A 6,000-nucleotide genomic window follows, 5' to 3' on the forward strand; every position below is an offset into this window, starting at 1 on the left:
AATTGATAATTCTTGAAAGTGTACTTATGGATTACTCTGAAAAGTTTGATATTCAAATTTTTTTTTACTAAGAAAAAAACTATTTTTATTTCCTGTAATTCAGTATTTTAAGTGTGGTACAAAGCCTTTGGTAAAGGTACTGCTAGAAAACTGGAGAAATAAGAAAAACTGCTCATTAGAAATGTATGATTTTGAACTAATGAATACTGAGCATGTCAGTGAGATGTTTACAATAATGTCCTTTTTTTCAGATTTCTCGATACAAAAACAAGCACTTTCGTTGTAGTTAAAAACAATTATATGCTAGTAAAAATGTTATGATAGTATTAACATGGGGGGAAATTTGAATATGAAATGCAGTGATAAATTAACTGCCTGTGTCTTCCTTTTTGTAAGCAGCATCATTAATTTAATTTTAACACCAACTTTATCCCCCAGTGGTTGAAGCTAAAACAAGATAGGCTGCTTTAAATTTCTACCTCTAGCAGATCTTTATTGGAGTTTCCTTTGTATTTTTAAAAAAATGTTTATTATCCTTTTCCAAGTAGCTTGGAAAAGTAGAGTTGGCTAATGTTTAACCTTTTCTTGAAGAAAAGAAAATTCTTTTGAATATTTTCACATGATTGTGATGGCATTGAATGGCCTTTGTGGCAATTTGAATAAAATACTTAATCCCCATATGTTGATAGCATGCCGTTGTTAAATATAAGAGTTATATAAATTTTTAAATCTTTATTGTGAGGTTAGGGGATTCCTTCAAGTTTAGTTGGATCTTACTAATAGGAACTTTTCTGCTTATGTTGTGAGAGGTCTTGTGGCCTATATATACTGAGGCAGTAAAGGTTTCCATGAAGTTAGTTTGAAGTGTTAAATTATAGAAACTTACAAATTGTTGATTTTTTTTTCTTCATTTGTGTTCCTCAATACTTGGCAGATGTTCATTAAGTAAAAATATTTACTATTTACCATATAAGTTAACTTGAAATCAACTGGAAGCAGGAAGAAGAAAAAAAGATCAAAAACTTATTTAAGAAAGAAACTTACAGGAGCCTGAATATTTTATTTTTTAATTCATTGAAAGGCGAGCTTGTTTTTGAATAATTGAGAAATGGTTTTTATTTACTGGCTAGTATTCATTATTTTCTAGCTCATAGCAAAACAAATGACCTTGTGTTTATTTTTTTTCCCAGAGAGGAAAGCATGTTGATACCATGGAAAGTTTTTTTTTTTTTTTTTTGGTTTTTGGGCCACACCCTGTGACGCTCAGGGGTTACTCCTGGCTATGCGCTCAGAAGTTGCTCCTGGCTTCTTGGGGGACCATATGGGACGCCGGGGGATCGAACCGCGGTCCATCCTAGGCAGGCACCTTACCTCCAGCGCCACCGCCCGGCCCCGATACCATGGAAAGTTTTATACTTTAATAATGTTACTTATATTTCTAAATTATAACTTAAACTTTAGTTAATCCTAAAATCTGATGTTTTTAATTTCCTACATATCATGGGTACTATTGTTTAAGTATATACACATTTTGTCATCACTTTTCTCTTACAGCTTTTGCAGTTAATATATTCTAAACTTGAAAATTGTGGTATCATTAACACAGATGTCACCGGGAAGTTTAATTTTGTAGTACTAGCTACTAAAATATGTAAGCCTTAAATTTTTTTCTTAAATTAGCTTTATACACAAATGTTTTCATTTATTTTCATAAAGCAGGAGGAAAGAGGTCATTATACTGGCTTTTTTTTTCTCCCACTAGTCAGAAATGGTGCAGGTAAGGGTTTATTAATCAAGTGGGGAAAGTGAGGTAATGTAAAATATAAAGAGAAGCTGTATAAATCACAGTATAAAATTATGAGAATTGGAGTCTGTAAAATGTACTGTATTTATATGTAATTCTCAACAGTTGCCACAGAGGCTGATTTGGAAGCTTCATGTTTGCATGAAATTTCCTATATTTTTAATGTGTATGATGGACTTAATTTTTCTGGGATATTAAACTCTGTCAATTGAAAAAAAAAGATTACAACAACAACAACAAAAAAGTCACAACTGCAGGCTGTGTTCTTTAATCCTTTAATTTATATTGTCCTTAACTATATGCTTGCACCCTATTTTTCTTTTTTGGGGGGCCACACCTGGTAGCACAAGAGGTTACTCCTGGTTCGAAGCTCAGAAATCATTCCTGGAAGGTTTGGGAGACCATATTGTAAGCTGAGATCACACTTGGGTCTTCTTCCTGTAAGGCAAATGCCCTCCCAGGGTCACGAACGACCGTGCTTTAGACTGGTTCTCCTTGAGTTGGAAGTACTAAGGCCTGGGCCCGGAGAGACAGCACAGCGGCTTTTGCCCTGCAAGCAGCCAATCCAGGACCAAAGGTGGTTGGTTCGAATCCTGCTGTCCCATATGGTCCCCTGTGCCTGCCAGGAGCTATTTCTGAGCAGATAGCCAGGAGTAACCCCTGAGTATCGTCGGGTGTGGTCCAAAAAGAAAACAGAAAACAAACAAACAACAAAGAAAGAAGTACTAAGGCCTGTGCGGTGATTTTAAAGTGGGGGGCTGAAACCCAGAGGCAGGTACACATGCACTTATTTTTCTGTTTTGTTTTGTTTTGTTTTTGGACCATACCCAGTGACCCTCAGGGATTACTTCTGAGCATGACCTGGCCCACTTACACCTTATCTTGAAGGATTCTTTTAAATTTCTCACAGTTGCAAAGTCTGTATTTCCATCTTTCCTGTGAGTAGCACATCCTATCAACCCAGAAGACAAACGTCAGCAGCTTCCCCTTCGGATTCAGCAGATGGCTGGCAAGCAAAAGTCAGAGCTGCAGCTCCCCCTGCCATTACATAGTGCTAGGCCTGCCCCTGCCCCTGCCCCTGGCACCAGGCATAGACATGTCCCTGCCAGCATCCCTGGCTGAGCTAGTTGCAGAGGCCTGCTACCCAGTGTGCCAGGATTTCCTGCAGAAGCCCATGACCCTGGGCTGTGACAACAACTGCTGTTGCTTCTGACTGCAGCAGCACTGAGAGCACCTGCAGGACATCCTGCCCTAACCTGTGTGTCTGCACCTCTATATACAGGGGCACCCCAGAGGAACACTCAGCTGGGGGACACAATTGACTTGGTTCAGCAGCTTCTCAGCAAGAGGTTAAAGGTCGCAGAGAAGAAGGAGGAGGAGGAGGAAGAGGAGAGAGATGGAGGAAAAGAAGAGAAGTAATAAGAGGAGGAGGAGAAAAAGAAGAAGAAAAGAAGGAGAAGAGGAAGAGAAGTAGAGGATGAAAGAAGAGGAGAAAGAAAAGGAGAAGAGGAGGAGGAAAACAGAGGTTTCTGTGAGACAGACTTAGACTAGAAAATGGAGCTCCCAAATTTGCAGCTGTGTGGAGCTAGAGCAAGCGAGACAGAGAGAGAGAGAGAGAGAGAGAGAGAGAGAGAGAGAGAGAGAGAGAGAGAGAAAGAGAGAGACAGAGACAGAGACAGAGAGAAAGAGAGAGAATGATAGAGATGGAGAGAGGCAGAGACAGAGAGACAGAGAGAGACAGAGAGACAGAGAGAGAGACAGAGAGAGAGAAAGAGAGACAGAGACAGAGACAGAGAGAAAGAGAGAGAATGATAGAGATGGAGAGAGGCAGAGACAGAGAGAGACAAAGAGTCTGATGCTTCCTGGGGGGCTTGTGCTCAGTCTTAGAAAGTCAGTGCCAGCCTCTCCACCCGGGTTTGCAGAACATGAAGAGTCAGGTTCAAGGGGGGTTTGCCCTGGATCCGGTTATTGCTCACCCCAGTTTCTTAGGCTAACAGGACAGGAAAATCGTCATCTGTGACCAGAGAAGCCCAGGACCGATCTCAGGTCTTCCACCCATGACTCACACCACTGTCTGGGTGCTAGAGACTCATGGACAGAGGGCAGTGTGGCAGGTGGAAAGCAGAGGCCTGGAGAGTGGGCTCTCGGCATGAGCTTTAGACCCATGGCCATACATGCTCTGACAAAGCCATCCGGATGTGAATGCAATGGCTGTTGGAAATTTCAAGAACCCCCAAAGCCCTGAGTAGCCTGGGCTTAGAGCTTGCAGCCACAGCAGCTTTTCCTGGGCTGGAAGTTGGGAGCAGTGAGTTTCTTTCTACAGTCTGAAGGACAGAGCCTGTCTAGGCACACTCACAGTGCAGCTCACAGAACTTGCCCCGATTTCTCAGTCTTCATTCTTTCTCTTTGCTTATGCTGGACCCGAGTCTTGTTGCCAATGAATGGCCACCCTCTTGTAAACATTTTCTAGGTTGTATTTTTTAATGGGAAGTTCTGAAAAGAAAATAATTGCTCAGAGCGGGGGAAAAAAGACAAAAGTACCTTGCTCTAAATATTGCAAGCCACAGTGCCAAGAAAGGGGAGAAAGAGAGAAGGAGGAGAGAGAAGAAAAATATCTGCCCTAGAGGCAGGCAGGGCGAAGGGCATGAGGAAAACTGGGGACATTGGTGGCAGGAAATGTGCCCTGGTAAAGGGTGTTGGACTTTATAGGATTGAAAATCAACATGAACAACTTTGTATCTAAAAAAAACCTAACTGAAATATGAACAACGTGTAACCACACTGTTTAAATAAAGCAATTAGTTATGTTGGGCCAGATCCAGTGATGCTCATGGGTTACTCCTGGCTATATGCTCAGAAATTGCTCCTGGCTTGGAGGAATACCGGGGAATTGAACCATGGTCCGTCCTAGGCTAGGGCCAGCAAGGTAGATGCCTTACCACTCTATGCCACCACTCCGGCCTCTAAATAAAGTAATTTATATTAAAAAAAATAAAGTGTTGAGTTCAAGTTCAGTTATGAAGTCTGAATGTGGTTTTTCTCCCTCTAGTTCAGTTTCAACGACCATATGGGAAAAGCTCCTCTTCCAGCGACTGAGACCCTGTTTGGGAATTTCTCTCCTGGGGTTCCTACCACTAGGACCCCCAGCAGTCTCCTCTCTTCACCTCTCCTCTGGACATATGACTGCCCCTCTCTGCTTATGAAGGCTCAGTAAGGGTGAACTGTGCCTCCAGTTCACTGTAGGTGTGTTTGTGGACAAGTTCAACCAGCTCCCAGCATTAGTCATAATTAGTTCCTTTTCTTTTCCCTGACCAGCCATGTTCAATTCTATTTTTACAAAGAGAAACTACCTAGAAGGTAGAACAGAGAGGAACTCCACCAGAACAGGACCCCCAAGTCTATCTTTTAGAAGTGACCCTCCATAAACAAAGCCCAATAGCACCTTTTCCTCTATCCAGTATTACTAGGAGTGAAACTGGGGGGAGGGGTGGGCAAAAACAGAAAGAAAATAAATAAAGGATTTACTTGGTTTTAGAGGAGAGAGTGAATTATGTCCCCCCAAAATGCCATAAATTCTGGGGTCATTTTTTTCACATATGGGAGAAATCACAGGATTCAACCTATCCAGAGGTCAGTGGGTAAAGCCTTACATGGGAAAAGTACCTTCGAGATATGGCCTCTGCCATGCCAGCTGAGTTTGAACACACACACACACACACACACACACACACACACACACACACACACGCACGCACGCGCGCAACAGAGATGAAGTGGCAAGGCCACTGATGTTCATTAAACCACATTTAAATCTGAGGCACTAGTGCCAGCCTGGTTGTGAACTTGTGCAGGAGTTGGGAGGGCTGGGATCCTGCCCTGAGCACTGGGGTGGAGCCCATCCTTTTCATTGGATAGGATCAAAGAGGTTTGATCTGAGCCATCTTGCTGGCCTGGAGTGAACTTGTTTAGTGCTTGACTAGGGAGGGTGAGTTCACCCTGAGCAGGGGATAGGATTAGGCAGGACAAATGGTGAGTGGGGAGTTCCTGAATGAAAGCATCTAGAATCTAATCAGTGGAAGCAAAGGAAAGAACCCAACCACAGCCTATAAATCAGGCTTCTCATGCAAAAGGGAGCCTGTGATTTTGGCTTGGAGTCAGTACGGAAAGTCATGTCCATAAAGATTGACTTTAAAGAT

Source organism: Suncus etruscus, chromosome 4 (assembly GCF_024139225.1).
Source record: "Suncus etruscus isolate mSunEtr1 chromosome 4, mSunEtr1.pri.cur, whole genome shotgun sequence".
Lineage (NCBI taxonomy): Eukaryota > Metazoa > Chordata > Mammalia > Eulipotyphla > Soricidae > Suncus > Suncus etruscus.